Consider the following 21,869-nt stretch of genomic DNA (forward strand, 5'->3'; position numbering starts at 1 on the left):
ATAATGAGAATAGTACCTAGGAGGAAGTCACTGGAGGTGAGATGTCTTTTTATAAATGGCAAGCTCAATAGAACTGACTTTCCAAAGAACTAACTCATCTCAAATTCAACAAAACACTCAGGCATTGAAAGAAAATGTAAAAGGGAAAAATACTGTAACAAAATCTTCTAACTTTTATTTGCAAAATGTCTTTTAAATTTAGTTGTGATTACCTTTATTTTTTTTTCTTTCAACTAAACATGACCATTTATATTACAACAGGGTCAGAAACAGAACAACTCAGGCAGGAAAGTACCTCTAGTCCAGACTCCTGCCTACCAGGTAAACATGTTTTTGCCTTTTTATATGAAATTAAGTAAAGAGGATGGAAATCTAGGCTGAAGCAAGCAGTCAGGTTTTGTTTTACAGTGAAACTATTTTTACCTTCAGAAGAGAGCCAGAAGAAATAGCTTATCCTCATCTCAGAGTGAGCAGAGGCAATCAGAGGTGGCCTGTTTTAATATTGTCACAACAAACATTTCTGCTGAAAAGCCTGAGATCTATTTTACTGAACCTGTAGTACTGCAGATGAGATTCCTGAAAGAGAGAAATTGAGAGAAAACTTTCATACTTAAAAAATCAATACCAAAGCAAAAGCCTGCTTGAGATAGGGGAAAGAAAAAATAGTGAAATAAAACAAAAAAGCTCCTAACACCCTAACATTTAAAGTTACAGAAAAAAATTAAAACAGGGCTTTGACAGTCATAAAGAAGCAATTTAACAGGAAAAGGCAGAAAAAAGGCATTCATCTTTCTGAAGCCCAGAGATGCAGTTTGGATATATTATGGCACTTCACAGGCTCAGCAGGTAGAAGGCAGTACATAGGTCATCTCCTCATGTCCCACAAAACAGAAATTCTTGCCCAACTAATGCCAGGAAAAGAGAATACACTTTTGTTCTGAGGAAAATAAAACAACTACCCCAGTAAAGACCATTTTCCCCCCTCAGCTCTTCTGCTGAGATGACATTTGAGATGACATGGGAAACTGAAGACTTGAGAGAGGCAGTAGAACAAGAAATCACAGCTGCTATTGCTCCACTGTCATGTATCCTGTGCTTAAACAATATTGTAGATTCATCACTCACACAAGTGTTGTGATGATGCTGTGAAACTTTACAATAATGAGGTAATAACACTGTGATGTCATGCAAACCCTCCAGTTGTCTTTCTGCAACTCTCTGAGTCAATTGGCTGTATCTATCCTCACTGGGTTTAAATAAATTTCTAAGTCTTGTTTATCAGGTCACAATACCTGATTTCTCACTGTTACTGAGGTCTAATGTTTTTGCCCATACTTTTTTTGTGTCTGAATGAAGAAGAATTTGCAAATGAAGAAGATAAAGTGTGGGGGAGGTGTGTGTTGGCTATTTCCTTTTCTCTTCAAGAAGTGCCTTTCCATCTGCTCTTGTTTTTTCCACTTTGGACCGACTGATATGTAATCCAGACACACTTTAACCAACATACACAAAACCTAAGCCACATGCAATCACAACAGAAATTCCAATTTCACATCAGGATGGTGAGAAAGAGACAAAGTTCAAGCTTGATTGTGGAAGAGGGATAGCAAGCACAACTTGTTGATTATTATCTCCATTCCTCACCCCTCTGGATGAGATGCAGAGCTTAGTCTGTGTACAAGCAAAGTTGAGATGAGCCTTGGAGTCTGTGTTGGCCACATTGGTCAAAGACACTCAGGTGACCTCCAAGCTCTTTCTAAAAATACCTACTTCTTCCTCTTCCAGAAGCTCCATGACAACTGTTTTCTATAGGAGGCTCACTTGTGTTTACAGCTGCTGAAGAAACCAAGATGTGTTAAGAGGACTGAAACCCACAGGGCTGGTTTTGCTGATGACAGGAGCAGTCTCTTCCTCCTTCTCCTTGGCCAAGTTTTCAAACCCCAGCAATGATCTGGGACCTTTTTGGAGAGGCAGTTTGAAACACCTTGCAGTGGAGCCTGATGAATGTGCTCTCCACAGCACCTGCACACCGTGCTGGGAGTGATGGCTCTTGGCTGTGCTGAGGGGCAAATGCAGAGCCAAGAATTGAGAACTTATTATTATTTGTTCAATGGCAATGTTTGAGTACTGGAACAAGCTCCCATGTACACCAGTTTAGTTGTGTCAGTTGGACAAAGTCAGCATCTAGATAAAATGCCTAAAAATCATGTGGAGCAATCCACAGCAAAACATCTTTCTAAATATTTTATTCTTCTTGTCCCACTTCCACTCTTTTTATGACAAAACACTTGGATACCATCAGAGGTAGAGCCTCACTCAGTGAAGAAAACTTCCTTTTCAGATAAACTTCTCCCTCTTGTTTTATAGGTAAGTTGGATAGCAATGGACTCATAGTTTGCTTAAGCTAGTAGTCAAAGGGTGTTTACACCTTTTGTAAAAGAATGTGATTATTTTATACTTGTATTTATTCAAAATGAGAAATTATCACCAATTTCCTTCTGTTAGCATTTTATTTTCTTCCACTGAATTCTATTCCTTAGATTCTGTTTTGAAAAAATTAATTTAATGTTTCTGTGCCTACTACATTTTCTCTGGATTAGACTATGTAGACCACAAAAGAAATGTCAGGCTTGTTCTAATTCTTTCTTAAACTATACCATCATCTGTCAGGTAGGTGCCTAAGAGATGTAGCAGCCATTTTCTTTTTCATTTGCAGTATATTCAGGTCACAGGATTCTGTATGAGCAAAGAGTGTTAATCATAGACCAGGTAGAAAATCAGATTCCAAAAGGCTACATAAAATTCCTTTCATTTCCTAAATGGGACACAGTGGGTCCCCATGGAAGTTGCCAGGTCAGCTTTGGTTCCATTTCACTGTGTCTATTTTCACAAAGCCTGCTAAATGGACCCTATGAAGATACATTAATTGCTTTGAATATTGCAGTTACCTCCTGCCAAGCTAAGCCAAATCTTTTAGGTTGCAATTTTTTGTAATTGCAGCTTTGTTCTTTTAAACTCTGACTCTGTCAGCAAGTCCTGAACAGAGGAAAACATAAAAGCCTCCTTGCTGCAAGTCTCTGCTGAGCTAAAGGAATCGTGGAATTACAGGATATCTCAAGTTGGAAGGGACCTGTAAAGACTGAGTCCAACTCCCTGCTCCTCACAGGACTATCTAAAGTTATCCCATATGACCAAGACTGTTCTCCAGACACTCCTTGAACTGTGACAGGCTTGTGCCATGACCACATCCCACTGTGGAGCCTGTTCCAGTGACCAACCACTCTTCCAAGTGAAGGTTCCCTCTCCTAATATCTAATCTGAACTTCCCCTAACACAGCTTCATCCCATTTTCTCATACTTTGCCGGTCACCAGAGAGAGGAGATCAGCAGCTCCCCCTCCACTGCTCTCCCTGATGAACCTGTGCACTCTGGTGAGTCCCTCAGCCTTCTCTCCTCCGAGCTGAACAAACCAGGTGACCTCAGACACTCCTCCTGCCCTTGAGACTTTTCACCGTCTTGGTTCCCTCCTTTGGACATGCTCTATATAATTTGATGTTCCTCTGACAAAGAAGCATCAAAACTGCACATGGGACTCAAGGTGGGGCTGCACCAGCACAGAGCAGAGCAGGACAATCCCCTCCCTCAGACAGCTGCTGATGCTGGGGTTGATGCACCACAGGACGTGGCTGGCATATTCAGCTTGCCATCAACCCAAACCCCCAGTGCAGTTCTCACGAGCTGAAATACTCAGAAAGGCCTGAGGAGCAGGGATGCCTGGTTAGGATTGGCCATTTCAAGATGCCACAAGGTCTGTTTTGTCTTGCTTACCATTCCATGTAACAAGAGGGACCACAAACAGGCAGGTGTGGTCCTAAATGCAGCAGCCCCACTTCGCTCACAGAGTCCCAAAAACACACCCTGCTAGGGGTAAATGTAGGAGGCTTTAACAGCTTTAACTGTGTAAAGAGGCAACTCCCAGATACTCTGAATTGTCTGGCTCTGTTTCTGTTTTCTGGCTGGTTTGTTTCAAAGGTGTGAGGTTTATTTTTTTAAACTTTCCTTAAAGTTACTTGGTCTGGCATTGAGGAAGGTAATTTATTTACATAGAAGGGGTTGGAGTTTAGACAGAAAGATGACCCAAGATAACCTTCCCTTCTCTGTTTTACCCAAAAGGAATTTACTGAAAGCCTTTATCAAACCCTCTCCTCCCACCGACTTGGGAGCAGGAAGAGGCATAAATGGATTAGTGCATGTTCCACCTGCACCAGTCGCAGAGTAAAGGCCAAACATTGAAAAGTTCAAGAAAGTAGGTAACACTGTCACCTCACAAAGGTCTGGAGACCAGGTCAGTTGTGAAACACACTCACAGCATGGGGCTGGCCCAGCCTTTGAAACAAAAAGCTGAAAACAAGATTTAGTCTGACACCACAAGGAGGGGAAGCCTGGAGCTCTGTCAGGAGGAATGTGTTGTGTTGTGAACTGCAGGGATTTACTGCAATTCCCACTTCCAGTAAAATCACAGCTGGGGATCAGGCTGGCTCTCTCCCCATCCCTGGCACAAGAGGCAGCTCTTGGCTCTTGTTTTGTCTACTTAAGCCTCTCCTGTAGCTCTGGTTGTATTGTGGTTTAACCCCAGCCAGCAGCCAAGTACCACAGACCAGTCAAGTCAGTCCTCACCAGCAGGATCGAGGAGAGAGCTGGAAGGGTAAAAGGTAGAAAACTCAGGGGTTGAGAAAAAGACAGTTTAACAGGGAAAGCAAAAGCCATGCACACAAGCAAAGCAAAACAAGGAATTAATTCACTGTTTCCCATGGACAGGCAGGAGTTCAGCCACATCCAGGAGAGCAGGGCCCCATCACACGTAACAGTGACCTGGGAAGACAAACTCCATCACTCCAGATGTCCTCTCCTTCCTCTTCCTTGCTTTCCTCTATATACTGAGCATAATGCCATGGGGCATCTTTCTGCAACAAAGAACAGTGTCATAACAACAACTACAATTACTGCAGGAGGTCATTATTTCATCTGTTCAGAGACACAACCTCACCAGGGCAAGGGTAAAGTAGAAATAAATGTGGAAGTGTATATGTCCCTCACAGCTCATTTTGTGTGCATTTACTCCAGTACAAACTTGCTGTTAGCTCTCTGTAGCTCAGTTGTATTCATTCTTTGCTGAACTTTTCTTCAAAAACGGGCAAAAGGCTCATGGTTAAATTTGGGTCAAAAGAGATTACAGGGCTGAGATTTAGATTTAACTTTGTTTATGTAACTGGAAGCTTGTATCAGCATTCCAAGTCTGAAAGACTCAAAATCAGGCAGTTTTCATTTTGGATTCTGCTCAGAAGACTCTAGGCAGACAATCCCACAAATAAATAAAATTTTGACATTATGAGCATCATTAACAACTTGATTATTTTTCTGCAGCTGTCTCTCTGCCAACTGCCTGAAGTTAAATGTCCAGAGTCAACAGGAACATGCTGAAAGAGCTGCAAGAAATAGCAACTTCATTTTTTCAAACAGCATCTGATTGGTATTTTCTGAAGATTGAAGAGAAATAAATATCAAACTCCCTAACTTTCCTTTAGCCTAGAAAACACTGTGCATTTATGGAAACCACACACATACAGGGTAGGATTCTGTTGACTTAGGCAACATGGGACTTCACCTGTTGCTTGGGTATATCTTTCTTCCAATTTCCTTCTCTTCAAATAAGAGGAAGCTCCTGTATTGCTTAATACAAGTATTTGTGTCCTACAGCTTGTGTTGCCTCCAGCAGCCTCCTCTTCCCAATGAGCACGGCCTTAAAGACATGCAGTGTTCTTCCACAAGTGCCAGCAGCGGGGTTCAACAATTTTTCACTTTGTTTTGGTCTCTCCTTCACCCACTGCCCTTGCCATGACCCAATCTGTCCCTAGGATTTACCACAATTAAAACATATTTGTTTTTGTAAGTGACTGGCCTACAATATTAGCTTAAATACTGGTGCTAGAAAGAGGCTCTGTATTAAAAATAACATGCCTAAAATCATACTGAACATAAAGGATTTTGGAGGTCACATGGTTTGGAACAAACACATCACAGGGCTACTATTTTTCATTTACAGGTGCCTGGATTTGGCTGCTTTGGCAGTGAGTGCCCAGCAGCTGCTGCCTGTGAGTGCTGAGGAATTGGCACCTGTTGGAGGAAATTCAGCATTAAACACTGTTATCCTGCCCATGAAGCAGTCACCCCTCTCTCTTTATTTGCATAGATAAAAACTTTCTGTGCATGTGTTTCTGCATTGTCCTGAACACTGACCTGGAAACCTGGAGGCAAACAAAGCGTGTGAGCAAAACACTGCTCACACCAGACAGAGCTCGTGGCCATGGCAGGCATCCCTGGAAGGAAAGTGACCACAAGGCCATGACTAACAGAGAATCAAGAATTGAATGTGAACCATCATCTCCCAAAGTATCAAAATCAAAACAACGTTAGGTTACAGATACACTGAGACAGACAAAATGCACTTCCCTTGCCAGAGCAGCACAAAGCTCACTTATTATTCTTTTATAAGCAACCAACACATATCTCCTGGCAAAAAGTACACACAGGGTCCTCTCCTACAGCAGCTCCCCATCCTACTCTTCAGGTGTGCTACTGCAGCCCACCTCAGTCCCTCTGTGCTTGTAGTGCTGCAGAAGTTGGGCAGCAGGAGCACAGAGGCCGTGGGGCTGTCAGCAGAGCTCAGCCAGCTCCTCTGGGAGGGGCACCCATTCTTGTACCATCTTTCATCACCATCACCTTGGCATTCAGGTCAAGGTTAGCACCTCAGTCTTCTCTCACTACATGTAGCAATATCAGCTGCAGGAGTTTGGGTTCTTCAAGTTCCGTTTCTGCTTCTGGTATTGGTTTTGTTGGTGCTGTATGAGCCTATAACAGAGATAACAGTACATGAATTCAAATGGCAACGGCAATACAAAGAAAGTTTGTTTGAAGCAGTATGAAAACCTTATGAGATCACACACAGACACTGTTGAAAGAATGTGTAAACAAAAAGAAATGTCTTGTATAAGCTGCTACAGCATTCTTAATCAGGAAGCTTTCATTGCTGTCAATTTTAGTCATTACCTTCATTGTTAATTATAACCCTCCCAGATTTTATTCCATATGATTCTTAAGGTCTAGGCTTTCTGACTGGGATAATCTTTGAAGCCAACACCACAGTATAGAAACCTCTGAGACAGAAGTGCCTGTCTATAACAAAAGGTACATGGAGGTCAGCCCAATAAGCCAGGTAAAACTCCCTGTGCATTTTGACCAGCTTAATTGGTAAAGGCTCCATCTGCTCCTAGTAACTTCAATTTCAATATTTTCTTCTAATACTAATATATATTTTATATATATTATAATAAATATTTTAATATTTTGTTCTAATATAAGTCACTGCTTCATATTATTTGTAAAATGTATTAAATGTAAGACAGATGAAAATTCTAAAGATTTAGTAAAACTTCAGAATGATATTTCACTTGGGCTGAAGTCACAGTAATCTAAAGTAGGAAATGGGAGTGGACATGGACACTAGACAATGAACAATTTGTTCAAGCAAGGATTTACAATTTGTGAAAACTCTTACATATTGTGCAAAACACAAGTTAAAAACCCTTCATTGTGTGATGCAATATCCACGCTTCTGCCTAGGTCTTACATGTACAGAGATCTTTTGGCTGCTGATTACAGTGATCTCTGTCCATATTTCAGCTCTCAGACTGAAGTGTACTTTGCCACTGCGTATTTGCTCCTCATGCAAAGATGGTGTAATGATTTGTATGTTGGGAAGACATTTTGTACTCATTATTAATACAAAGTATTTCCATACTTTGAACATCATCTGAAAGACCATTGCTTGTGTACAATGCTCCTCTATCACCTTGAGAGCTCCAGCAAATACCTACATTCATTAGGATGGCTGTCAGAACTTCAAAACTCTTCTTGGGACTGCACATAGAAGAAACATAAGCTTCCTCATTCTTTAAAGAGATGAAATGTTATAGAAAGGCTGGTTTATCTGAACAACAACTTGGAAACAAGGTCAAGCTCAGAAGTGAAGCTACCAGACAAATTCAGAACCAGAGCTCTGAACTCAGATCTTATTTCAATCTGCCTTGTGTAAAATGCCATGTCCTTCCAAAGAACTGGTTAATTAGATTAGAAATCTGGTAGGGAATCATATTTGATGAAGAATTTTGTATGAAACCATGTACACAGTCTTAAGCAGAAAGCAGTTTACACAAAACTGAAGGTCACTACTCACTATTTGCAGTTCTGCATTGATATTAACTGGTAGGGAGCATTTGGTTTGGCTTTTGGCAAGGAAATACTTCTAAAGGTTATCACAGACTATCACAGATTGTGAAGTTAGGGGAGTGAGCAAGGGGAGGGATTCTGGGAAAGGAAGAAGGAAAAGACTGGAAATAACTGTCAGGTCAGAACCATTTATTATTCTCTTGAGAACTGGATTGCCCCACTGTAGTAATAAACTGACCTGATTCGGTGGAAATTACTTCAAGGCCAGGGAAAGGCAAACAAAAGCACACATCAGAAAGCTGCAAACAGAATTGGCACTGCAGTCTCAGGATTTCATCACCGCTAGGAAAAGACAGTCTGAGCATTTCCCACGGGGAATACCAAAACAATCTCCCTTGCCCTACAGGCACATGGCTGGATCCAAGGCACTTGCAGAGGAGAAACCAATCATCTGCCCTTCCAGCAAGGAAGCTCACAGTAATGCCATGCCCACAGCAGGTTTCAAGGATGAGCTCAGAAACTACTCTAAAAATAATTGGCAGTTGCCAAACTAAGTACTCTGAATGTTCTATTTGTTTCATAACTTTGTTTGTTTCTACCATGTTGCTATGAAAAGCTGTGGCACTTCTCATTAGATACCTCTAATTCTAAGTTCCTGTGAAAAATATTTGCCACAGAGTCTTAGGAATGATGGGAAAAGTCCACCAGACTCGTTCTTTTAATTGCTGTTAGGTCTGGCTGGAAATTCACCCACAGAACAATTCTCCAAAAGAGCAGTAACTTGGTAGTGTAGTGTAAGGGTCTTCAGCAACATTTATTTTGTGTCTGTTCTCAACAGAAGTATTTTGTTTTGACTTCAAAGAATTCAATGTTAATCTTTCTTTTAGTCCAATAGAATTAAAAATCTTGGGTTTAGCACTGCTAAAGAAGTAATGAAATGCCTTGATCTAGTAAAAAAAAACCCCAAACATTTACCTTCATTTAGAAGTAAAATGTATCAGAAAAAATTAATTGTAGTAAACAAAAAACAAACAAAGAACCCCCCCCAAAAAAAAAACCAAAAAACCCAACCAACTTTTCATAATGTTTCTGAATGAAAGAATTCTTAGAACTTCTAGTCAGAAAAAGTTTCATTTTTTCAGTGCACTGTAAAAGCAAGTGAGATTGATGGAATTACTGGCATCATTTCACTTTCTCATGGCCATAGTACATTCTTACAAATTTTAAATCAGAAACCATGCAGCTCACCATACACAACAGGGAACTGGAAACTGCAAACATCCATCCTGAGTCTGACACAGACTCACTGCTGCTCAGCTCCCATCTTCTTGCTCACCCACAGCTCTCAGGGAGCCTGTGGGAGGCTGGGATATGCCTGGAATGCAGACACATGGCTCAAGAGGGCAATTTCATCTTTCTTTTTCCTGCTATATGAGAACTGGGAGAGCTACTAAGCTACAAATCTAGCCTAAGATTATCTTTGCACAGCATTTTGTAGTGCAGAGCAACTCAAGACCTTGCACCTGTTGATTTATCAATAGGACTGGTACAGGATTAGAGATTATGAGTGATTATACAAAAAAGCTGTGTAAGGGTGTGTGTTCCTCAGTCCTGACAGCTGATGTGCCTCAACAGAGGCACAGCCCAGAGCCCTTGCTGCTACATCCCTGCCAGAAGCTGAGTGCAGTGAAGAAAGAGGCAGAGGTTCATCATATGACCAAAATCTACAGCCCCTCAACCTTTCTTCTTCCCTCACCCACCAGCCAGTCTTCCCTGGAGTTTGGGGGCAGACACCAAAATCATCTGTGAGGCGTTGGCCTGTGTTGGCAGAACTCTCTCTGAAAGCAAAGCTTGACCAGCTGCCAGCTTGTTCCTGATGGCTTCTCGAGGATTGCTCGGTGGTAAAATACCAGGATCACATCCTAGGGGAATGACTATAGCTCTACAGCCCTTGAAGACAAGAAATCTGAACTGCAGGCAGCCTCTCAGAAGCTGACAGCAGACAGACAGACTGGGGAGGAGTACCAACAACACAAGAAACTGCTTAATCTTTCATTAAATTATCATGCTACCATAGGGTGCAGTTAAGTCTTAGAACAGTGTAGGGCTATACCTGTGTAGGGGAAAGGGGTGATTTTCTCCCTCCTAGAATTCATGTACACATTCCTCAGCTCCACTGACCTCACTGAAAGGGTGGAGAAAAGTGAGCAGGACTTCACCAAAAGATAGAGGTGTTCCTGCAGTAGAGAAAGAGTAAGGGCAAGACTGAGACTTCCTCCTTCTTCCAGGCCCCTATCCCACCATATTCCCCCTCTGTTAGGATTCTCCTCTGGCCCTGCATTTCAGGAAAGTGAAAACCCCAAGCCTGTCTCCAGCTGGAGCCCACCCACACTGGCTGCATGTGAAGCCTTGTGCCTGTGGTACAGTTCTGAGTGAGTTCCCAGTGCCAAGGCAGGGGCAGCTCCCCACTGCAGTGAGAAGAGCACAGACAACTTTCCTCCTGTGTAAGAAAATCCTTCCCTCAAAGGCTTCTCCCCTCAAACTGATCAAGTGAGAAACCCCTGGGAGCTTCCCTGACTCGTTCATGGATGTAGTTGGGAAAAGCGTTCCCACTCACGTGGGGCTGGTCTGGAATCTGACCAGGATGGTGCCTGATTTCCCAACACCAGTTCAGTTCAGTTCTCACGTGGTGCCTGCTCAGCACCCTGCCACAGCCTGGCACCAGCTGCACAGGGCCACCCTCTCCAGCATGGAACAGCCCCTGGCAGATCTTGGATTTGTAATTCCTTGCCTTGTGGTTACTCTGTGCTCCAGCCGGACCTTCCCAAGGTAATCCTGCTCCAGAGAAGGAGCAAAACTGTTGCTCAATAAGGGAGAGTTTTGTGTGAGAGACAAAGCTTCCAAGGAATTGGAAGGAAACAAGAAATGCTTTGGTTGCCAGATTTAAAACAAACACTGAGCCATCCCTCTACCTCCCTCCATTCAAAGGTAAATACAACAGCAGCCTTTCCCCTCCACACACATCCCATGTGCTCCCAGAAAGTTTCTGTCCCGTCCAAACAAGTAACAGTAAAACCTCTGACCTGCTGCCTGGTGGGAGAAAGAAGAGGAAGCAATGTCACTGACTTTGCTGAATGGTGTCCCAAGGCACATTACTGAGAATTAGAGAAATACCTGTTTGGAGGATTAATACCTGCAGCAAAAAGGTTAGAGGCTTACACTGAAATAATACCTGACCAGTTCTTCAGGAAGTACTACACAGATTTTTGTGTCATAATTTTTGAGGGTAACTTTCTGTGTGGCCATGGCAGAGACCCAGAGGAACATTCACAGTTACACCTATACAAATAGTTGCTTTTTATGACTTCCAGAAGAAGTTTAGCAGGCTATTTAAATTAAAAAAAAAAAAAAAAAAAAAAAAAGAGCTGACCCACAGAAAGCTATTAGATCAAAAATCTTGGACAAACACCACTATGTTTCCTACATCAGGACAAAGAAAAACACCAAAACACAGAAAGACAATCAGGATGAACTAAAGAAAGATCCTCTGGGGAGGTGTCTTCTTCTCCAGTACAGAGTCTGCGACAAAATTAGAAACAGGCACAGCTACTCAATGGTTGATTTAGTGTTTTCCTTGGACTTTTCTCAGTGCAGTAAAGAAATGTATTTGCTAAAATGTAAGAAAATTCTAACTGCAAGCACTTTGTCTTGTATACATGTTGAAAGTTGGAGAAAGGGGGTTTGATGCTGGAGGTCAGAGGTACCTTGACAGCCCACCACACCCTTTCTTCTCAAAGAAGATTTACGGGCTTTACTGGTATGACCAAGCATTCCAACTGCAAGAAAATTCATTTTCTGAAGCTGAAATGGAAGAAGAAGCTGAAGGAAAGAAAGAAGCCATATCTCCCCACTTTGTAAATCAAGCAGAAAACTCCAGCAACTGAAGGAAGTGATATGGTTGGTTTTTAATACTCCTGTATTATACTCTGTAAAAGTTACATGTGCCATCCCAGCTCTGTTCTCATCATCTGTGTGGTGGGGCTTGAGGGAAGGAAGAGGACGAGGTTAACAAATTTGGAAGAAACTCACTGTAAACATTCAACTCTCAGGTCTGACCATGCACAACTTGCTGCATTGAAAGTTAAAATCACTCCGAAAAACATGTTTTTTTTATCAGAAGGAAAACAAAGGTAAAGCTGACTGGTTCTACTGAAACCAAGCAAAGCCAGGAAAAAGAAAGTTACCATGACACAGGAGACAAAAGACAAGTAAAATCAGACAGAAAATCTAACTCCAGGTCTGAGGAATGCAGTACTAAAGCTCTGTAATTGCTGTGAACCAAGCAGGAGGATGCATGAGTAGAGATGGGCAGAGATTTGCAAAACAGAAAAGGTAAGCTTAAAAAACAGGAGTAGAACCAACAAGGGCAAACAGGTTCAGGTCTGACCTGACAACTTTGTTAGGCTGCACAAAAACAAAAGGGAGAAAAGGGAATGCAAAGAAGATTTGTCTGCTTCTCTCTTCCATCAGGAGTTATTGTGGTGTATGATACTAATGGGCAGCATCAGATTTCTCAATATTAGCTTTACTTTGTGTTGCAAATGTCAAAAAAAATCTGATACTATGGTGTTAAACAGAATGTTACAGAAGAATGTTCCCTCTTGGCTGAAATATGCCATTTTTGTCTGTGTGTGTTCCTTCTACGTGCAATTTTTATCTGTATTATTTCTTCACTTTTGGAAAGTTAAGACATTAGTACCAGGGAATTTTGAAGCTTATCAGAAAAGCTCTAGAGCATTCCTTCAGTTCTTGTATCTTAGGGGTTTAAGAACATTTCCTCAGTTGCACAAGACAGAAAACACTGGAGGATTCTGCAGGCAGAAATTAGAGCTGCTGATAAATCTACCACATGGTATTTATTTACTCAAGTAATTACTTTGCTTCAGATAGGAAAGAGAACAGCTTTTGTAAAGGTACCAGAGAGAGAGATATGGCAAATTTTGTTCTTGTGACCATACATGTAGGAAAGAGAACTCCACTGCTCAGCTGCAGCCCCAAAGGTCCCCAGAGGAGGGACTGCTCACTGCAGAGCCAAACACACCGTTTGTAAACTCTGATTGTAGTGCATTATTCCTGGACTGTGTTTCGGAAGGGGACACAAAGATTAAGTCTGCTGCTCCCTTCAAAGCTGACAAACCTCCAACAAGATTTCCTAACAGAAAAAGATCATCAGCAAACAATTTGTTTACCTGAAGTATATTGACCTCAATGTAGCGAATATTTCTCTTCTCCATGATCAACCCAAGTGGTTTGTAAATAATACTGGTATCAGTGGCTCATGGGTGGAGGGAGTGCTGTGCAGACGTAGAAGGATCAGCAGTGGTGCCTGTGACACCTTTTGACTCCTTTTGAGTGTGTGAGTTTGCGTGTGCAGATCTTGTCACATGCACTTTTGTTTTCAGCACTCTCAAATCACATTCTATCACACACGTCACGGTTTTCCAGTCTGATGGAAAACACAGCTCTGTGGTTTGGCGTCCCTTGCCCATGATCCCTGCAGACTGGTGGACTACTACAAAGAAGAACTATAAAAAAATATCCTTGTAGTAATCTCAGTCTTGCACTTCCATAGGATTTATTTTTTTAGAATTCCTATATCCAAACAGTTCGAAAAACGCAACCTGGCTGAAGTAGGACTGTGCAGGAGATAAGAGTAGTTAATTATAAACATTATAAACATCCCTCTTATCTTAAAATCTTGGAATTTCAGATATTAGAAGACATAGTGAAACCCTAAAGCTCCCACTAGCCTATGTGAGCTGTCCTCTTCAAGAATAGAACATGTATCCGAGAGCACACCTGGGATAGACTTGATATCATGGGCCAGATAAGTGGGAGGCATTAAATCCCAGATCCAACTTTTGACTCATTTTGGTTTTTATTTGTTGTAATCTAACTGTTTTGCTCTGGAATTTATTTATTACCCACATAGATGCCAGACTGAGTTAGAGCTTCTGTCAAAATATGTAAAAGAGCTGGAACTGCCACATGAAACTGCCACACTTTCCAAACATAATAAATAATTCACTTAGGAATAAAATCATATTCATATTTGTGGGTTTTGTCACATTGAGTTCTCTAAATATAGCTTTTTCTCTGAAGTTATGCAAGGTAAAAAAAGTATTATTATTTTTGCTATTTTATTACTGTTGGTATTTATTACCATCTAATCTGGTACAAAGCAATTTATGCCTGCAGCAAAATGCCTCAAACACAGAACAAGGCTGATTTCATCATTATGTAATCTTACATGTAATCTTATCTTCTAACTTACCCTTTACTTCTATGTAAGTTTTTTTTTTTTTTTTAGAAGCCTTGTACAACATAACCCCATTCTTATTATAGCTACAAATTAAACTGATCTACTGGAATTCCATGTCACCAGAGCATGCACTGATGACTTGTGCAGTCCCATCATGGCATTCCCTGTGCTCTCAGAAATTACTAAAGCTTTGATGTGCATAGTGAATATTTGTAGGGAAGAGGTATTTTCATGATGCTGTTTGCATAAACTGATACGGGCTCAAGTGCACAAAGACATTGATTTTGAGCACCTCCATTTCTGGATGTTTCAAAGAAGATGCTTAGGACCTCATCTGGAAAGTACTAAACTTACAGAAGATTCCAACCATCAGTGACTGATGAGTGAAAATAAGCACCAAAATATGACAAATCTAAAATTTAAGAACTTTGTTTCAGCCACCTTTTTGGAACAACACTGTGGCTCAGAAGGAGACATGAAAAAGATTCTCTCCTCTCAAGGAAATTATTTCATGTTGTGTAGATGAGTCATTTCAGAAAAAAACCAGGGATTTACCTGTTACCCTGAACTCTATCCAGCAGATTCACCTTTGAAAGCAAAGGGTGTCACTGAAACTCTGATTGAACTAAAGCATGCCATACCAGTATTTAACAGAAATGCCTGATACATGCCTTGGGGGATTATTCATGCCATCTACCTTAGTTATCCAAGTATGATAAGCACAGTCTCCTAGGAGAACATTTCCTTGTGCAGACAATGCATGAAAAGCCAGGTATCTCCAGAAGACACCCAAACGACCTTAGGTCAAAACCCCATCAGTTTAGACCCTCCTCCAAACATACCAGCACCCTCATGCTCTCATAAAAGTCAGTGCAGAAAGGGGAGCAATGCCAGCAAGTAATTCAGATTTATAACAAACTGCAGGGGTGCCTTTTTCAACACTGAATATAAAGCAAGACAGAGATCCTGAAGTGCCAGGGGTATTTCTGCAGCTCAGAGGGATTTTCTGTGGTGGGCCAGCAGCTGGTCTGGCACCAGCAGTTAAAGTTCATGAACATCTGTCTCACTGCCCTGCACCCCTGGCTCAGCTGTGACAGAGTTCTGTGGGCAGTGGGGTGTTCACAAATGTGTTGTTTTCATTTCCAGAGTGGGACTGTTTTCTGAGTGCTACACTGAGCTTTCAGGAGCTTAAAGACTTAGTTTTTATGACAAGCAGTAGATCCACCTGTAAAACAGACATACTGAATTTTTAAAGTATGGCTAATTGAGATCTGATTTTTAATGTCTAACAATCTTGTTATTTTTTAAAAAAAGCTTTCCACAAAATGCATTATTATTGTGTTGAAGTTGTTTTCATACCTTCCAAGCAGATAGACTTCTACAGCAATCCATAATTCGGCACTAGGTGGCCTCTTTCTTCTTTCAGAGAAGGTCTGATACATCATTATATCACCTAACGACTTAACCAAATGTAAAAAACGTTAGGCAAATCTAGAGAACTTTGTTCAGTAGGATTTTAAGACAAATATTGCAAAACTGCTCATTGTTTCCTAACTGGAATGCATTCACTGTAGCTCGGAATACAGAACTGGTTATCTGTAACTTGGCTTGCAGCCTGAGCCTTGAGCAATGTTTTACCCACACAGCTTCCTAGGAGGTACACATAGTATTTTGTTCCTGAAAAAAAAGCCCAAAAACACCATGTGCTTTCATCCAACTCATAGATGTGAGAGCATACAGAGGGGAAGAGGATGTGAAGATAAAATAATTACACTTTTCTGCTCTGCTTAGGTTTTGCCAGGTGGGATCCAGAAGAGCAGGCAGAGCTTCACCTCCCCCTCTTGGAACAAAGATCAGGCACTCCAAGAGCTGTGCTGTTTCTGCCAAGTGGTCTGCAAAAGCAGAAAACTCTGATGAACCATGGAACGTTTAAGAGACTCATGGAAGGTAAAAAAATCTAATGGGACTGAGGTTTCTAATGCAGAGACAGCATAATTGTTTAATTGGAGCATTTAGCTTTCTTGAAGAGGCTAACAAGGAAATGAGCATTGCCTACAGCAAGAGTGCACTCTGGCAAAATGGCCTCAGGAAAGGGGTTCTTAATTTGCCTTTCAGAATTTCCCAACCACCAAAAGCACAATCACTTCATTGCAAAATCACTGTGCTTCTGCAGGATAAGCCTTGTGCTAAACAAATGCTTGTAGCAGTATGTGTGATTAGGTGAGATCATATGAGGAAATAAAATATGTTTTGCCATGGTGTGGCAGAACAGCAACTTCCTCCACCAGTTGAAATGGGATAATTTGTTTACAGAGCAGGTAAATGCTTCTTGCTAGGCAAAGAATGAAGACTGGAGCCTGTAGAGCTAGTAAATGTGAGCCAGCAAAAGGGTGATTTATGAAAGGCTGCTTCTCTGGGGACTTCTATGGACATCCCCATGAAAAGGAAAGTAGTGACTTCTTTTGGTCACCACATGAAGGGGAACACGAGGCTGTCTGTCCCTGCTGTGCTGTTCTGCCTCTGACTTAATGCCCCTGCTCCTTTGGAGTATTTTTCTTCTCAAACAAGTAACAGAAAGGTTTAAAACCCCAGTGAAGTTGAAGAGAGATTTCCTCTGTGAATTTTCATTAATTATTTGGTCTGAGACAGAAAGGCAGCAAGGCCAAAGGAAATGCTCTGTATGACAGCTGTTGGTGTCGATGGCCAGCATTGCCCTAGTTTGAGTTCAGCTGGTCTGAACACTTTTGCAGTAACGTTACAACAAAGATTATAGGACAGGCACAGGTGGCATCATGAAGATATCAAAGGTTTATGGCAGGATCTACAGCAGGAGGGAGCTCTGGGATCAACCTCTCAATTCTTCATGTGTCTCCAGCCACATCTGACTCGGGTCACTGGGCCTCATGGAACCAGTGTCAAAACAAGTCCTCAGCACTGCCACCCAAGGAAAACCTGTGAACATTCCTCTGTAATTATTCAGAGGCTTTCAACAGACCCTCAGTGCTGAATCCACCCTGTTCATTCCACATGAATCTCTGGCATTTTTTAAAAGGTGGGTTTTGTTTTTTGATGGCATGCCTCACAAGAGTCTTGCTTAATCCAAGTGCTGTCTTTGCAATCAACAAGTACATAATTTCCCACCCAGCTTGGGTATGGATAAAATCTGCTCCTGCCTTCAGCATGAAGACTGCTCTGGGTACTACTGCAGCTCAGTTAGCTACAGGGTAGCCCAACATTAACAACTTCTTGTTTCCATTACCTGTTTGTGTTCCTCACTCATCCTAAAGTTACCTGCAAAGTATCAAACCTCAGAATAAAAACAGCTAGAAAAGCAGCTTGTTGTGTCATAGTTGAGATTCATTTTTGACTCAGAGCTGAAGGAATAAACATTCCTGACTCCTATTGGTAATTTCTTTTTCGGGTGTTCCAGTGGGTGAAAGAAAAATCTCTTTGCATTCCTGCAGGGGAGGAAGATCAACATAAAATCAGATGAAAGACTGTCAGACCCCAGGCTGAGTGCCAGTGATGTCCACAGGGCTTTACCCAGTTAATACAGCATATTCAGTGTCATACTATAAAGTCCTTTCTACTTAGACTTGTCCTTGAAAACAACTCCCTTGGGTTGCATAATTTCCCTAGTAAAAGCCCATATATACTGAACTACAGCAGTCTATTAGCACAGATTTTAAAGAAAAATGGATCTTTTCACTACTAAACATGTTGATTACATTACGAAGTCTGTCTTGGTCTAGAAGTACATTCTTATGCAGACCTTTCTCAAACATTTTTACTGCACACTGAATGCACACAGAGGAATCCTGCAAAGAAACACAATCACTTTGAAGAACAAATTCACTGTACTTACCTAACATCCTTTCAGAATTTCCCAACCACTGAAATGCTGAGCAGCATTACTAACAGCAGACAGCTAATGCAGCAAAACAAGGACACTCAGCAGTTTATGATAAGAAGGGGTTCATAATCACTACAGTAGAGATACGTAGAGAGAGACACATTGCAGAGTCCTTCTCTTGGAAGAAAGCTGGCTGTGATTAGTGGAGGTGTTTGCAGGGTGAGATGGAGTACATCAGTGTCATAAGGTCTATTTCACTATATGTAAAACTCCTCAAAGCACTCACCAGAGCAAGTCAAAAACCACAAAATAATGCTGCTCAGCATCTACTGAAAAAACTCACTGTGCTCCCCTGCAAGTGAAGGCCCTAAATAGCTGTATGTCACATAAACATCATCTCTTGCTCCATTTTCTCCAGAGACTGGGTACTTGCTACATATTTTCCACCCTGCCATGACACAGCAGCATGCCTAGCACACGCTGTATTCATCATTTTCACTTTCCTGTCATTGCAAAAGAGCTCATGTTTGGATGCTGTCCTGGCTGCTCCTGCAGATGTTTTGCTGTGCTTGCTGAGGGAAGCTGTGCTTTGGGCATGGCACTGCACCCTGGCTTGGGGGGCATCCCAAAGTGCCTGGGGCTGGGCTGTCTGACAGCACAAAGGGCCAAGTTTAGGGCAAGACAAGTTACTTCAGAGTTCAGTCCCATGCCTCCAGCACAGCAAACACCTCTACATGCATGTACTTCCTCCACAATGAATGAGCTGCAATGTGTGTGGGCAGACAGGTTGAGAGCACAACCTCAGAGGCATCACCAGGGAATGCAGAAGACACAGTGAAACCCAAGATTAACAGTAATAATTAAATGCTGGTTCTGTCTCCTCATGGATATATTATATGAACATAACATCTTTTTATTCCATTGCATACAAGCTCTCCCACACATCGTTCAAGAGTAATTGTATCTCATATATCCAACACATCTCTGTCTTAATGCATTTAATGATTATACCATTTCCCTTCCTGTTAGAAATGTTTCCTACAGTTGTTGCAAGGTAAGTGTGATTTCTAGAGACAGCTTTGTCTCTTCCATTTTAGCTGTCTGTCATGTAGAGTTGACAGCTATGTTGGGTAAATCATATTTGTGCTATTGCAGTTGTTGATTTTTTTACTTAAATTTACAATACTAGAAGCCTAAATTCAGACTGGATCCTGTTTCCCATAACTGCTTGTCTTACAGGGATGAAGCAAATTTATGATTTTATGTTTGCTTTCTCAGAAGAGCTGCTGGTTGTCAGACGGGGATAGGGGGCAAGTCAGATGTACCTCATGGTAGGGAAATTAATGTCATTGTGCTCATCCACTTCCATATCCCTCTGCTTTGTCCCTGTGAAGTGCTTTGGGGATTAACTGAGTTCAATCTGGAGTTTACACTGTCAAATCCAGGCTCTGCCTCAGCTGAAGAGGAAGTGGAAAGTAAACATTTGAAAGAGGCAATGGGAGGTTGTTCCCTATCCTGGAACACTCCACTCTAGCACCCCACTGTTTTCAATAAACAAATCTCAATTTTGACCCCTTTTTATTATTATTTTTTCTTCCCCATTTTGGTTCTAATGAAACCTGGCAAACAGGAGGGAGCATCCTCTCTCACAGGTACCTCACTGGATTCTCTGCCACAACCACAGCAACGAGCTGACCACGGCACCCAAACCAGAGGATGCTGAAGACAGCAGCCTGGGCTCCTTCTGTAGACAGATATCTGGTAAGACAAAGCCATGGGACACTGAAAACCCTTCCTGGCAGAGCCTGTGGGCCACAGGAACAAGCCCCTCTCTGTTGCACCTGGCTGGATCCTGCAGCAGGCAGATGTGAGGAAAGCACATCCCAGGACCTTGGGGAACGGAGCAGCCCTTCCCAACAACAGCAGTGATTTTCCTCCATGGGAAGGAGATTTCAGGTGAGATCAGCAAGGCTGCCAGCCTTGGAGCAAAGGCTTCCAGACCACCTCAATCCCCACACTTCAGGTTTCCTGCATTCCTGCCAGGATCATGCAGAATATCCCAAAGGCCTCATTTTCACAGGGAAACACGAGCAGTTCAGTTGCTCCGTGCACCTCCTCAGCCCTCAGCCAGCACAAGGAGAGCTGTTGTGAAGGGAAGCCACGCTGTGGCTGTCGGCTGCAGAGTGGCAAGATGATATTCCTGCTCAGAATCTGGCAGGAACAGGGACAAGTGTGCTGAGTGGGTGCCAGCACAAGATCCAGGCTGTGTTGACTTCTCAGGGAGAACATGCTGTACCAAACATTTCTTATTGTATATCTTACATAAACAAAACATTCAGCTCACCACCCAGCACTAGCTCATAATAAAAAAAGCCAGTGGGTTTCTCTGCTGTGGACATTGAAGTTGTGTAGTCAAGTCAGCTCAGGGATACACACAGGATGCTCAAAGTCTGAGTCTGAGCAATCATTTAAGCTGAGAGCAATCAACTAGAGCTAAAAAAGGAAGCCACAAACAGGTTCTGCTGAGCAAATACATCAGAGACAGACTGACCCATGTAGGAAACCATCCCTTCCATCTCTCACTGGGGAAAGACCGTCTGACAGGTCCAGAAGTGCTCCATGACATTCTCCTCTCCAAACCCATCAGAATTTCCTATGGTACATCACAAAACACCCCTTCCAAGCAGGTTTTCCTCTCCAAAGACATTGCTGCACCACAGAAGAGCAAAAACCCAGTGGTTGCTCATAAATTCATCTTTCTGCACGTGCAGAGTGGTGACCTGAAGTGACCACACACTCTCCCAAAAGGACTCCCCAAGTCCTGCCAAAGCTGTGCCAATGGCTGTAGTGTCCCAAAGCCCAGGTGGGTGCTGTGGGACAGCCAGGCTGACCTGAGCAGGTCCCAGGCTTGCACACCCCACAAAAGGGCTGCAGGACTCCTGCCTTGCACAGGGGTCTGCACTTTTTAGGAGACCTTAAGGCAACACAGGGCGTGCAAAGGACCAGGGTGGGAGACACATTGGGGTCAGACTGGCAGAAGTTGCAGCCCTGTTCAACTATCAGAATAATTTCCAAATATCAGCAAAATTTTCTCTTGAAAGGAAGAAAGAAGCTTCTAAATTGCAAGAAAAAGAAACCTGATTAAATTTCCATCCACATTCTTTTTGCTGAAAATCACGAAAAAATAAAAACAATATGCAGAAACTGTGAAACCCCTCCCACACACACATTTACTGTTAAAAGTCCCTCAAAAATCTCATGAGAACTTGAGTATGATGGAAGAAATTCTTAGACCTCAACATTAATCAGTTTGCTCTAAAAATAAAGCAAAATCCTTGATAAAGCACCTCCCCTGTTTCCTCCCTCTTGAGACAGAGTTTTTGGGATGTTTGTTTAACCACACTGCTCAAA

General features: G+C 42.1%; 2 long non-coding RNA genes across 3 annotated transcripts in view; one reads left to right on the forward strand and one right to left on the reverse strand.

Annotated features, from left to right (window-relative positions):
• Positions 1-5,576, forward strand: part of LOC111928644 (uncharacterized) — a 12,957-nt gene extending 7,381 nt beyond the window's left edge. Inside the window, exons 2-5 of the long non-coding RNA XR_015276196.1 lie at positions 262-321; positions 2,300-2,364; positions 4,816-5,009; positions 5,422-5,576. This is a non-coding gene — a long non-coding RNA (uncharacterized LOC111928644). The remainder of the gene's footprint in view (positions 1-261; positions 322-2,299; positions 2,365-4,815; positions 5,010-5,421) is intronic.
• A 718-nt stretch (positions 5,577-6,294) lies between these two features.
• LOC147650566 (uncharacterized) lies at positions 6,295-18,558 on the reverse strand. 2 transcript variants are annotated; one of them, XR_015276199.1, is made up of 3 exons: positions 9,532-9,748; positions 6,778-6,906; positions 6,295-6,374 (listed from the first exon to the last, which is right to left on the reverse strand). It is a non-coding gene; the product is annotated as an uncharacterized LOC147650566 (long non-coding RNA). The 2 variants fall into 2 exon arrangements; XR_015276198.1 differs by lacking the exons at positions 6,295-6,374; positions 9,532-9,748 and adding exons at positions 15,965-16,065; positions 18,471-18,558.
• Positions 18,559-21,869: the final 3,311 nt, after the last annotated feature.

The sequence above is a fragment of the Cyanistes caeruleus genome, chromosome 14 (genome assembly GCF_971803275.1).
Source record: "Cyanistes caeruleus chromosome 14, bCyaCae1.hap1.1, whole genome shotgun sequence".
Classification (NCBI taxonomy): domain Eukaryota; kingdom Metazoa; phylum Chordata; class Aves; order Passeriformes; family Paridae; genus Cyanistes; species Cyanistes caeruleus.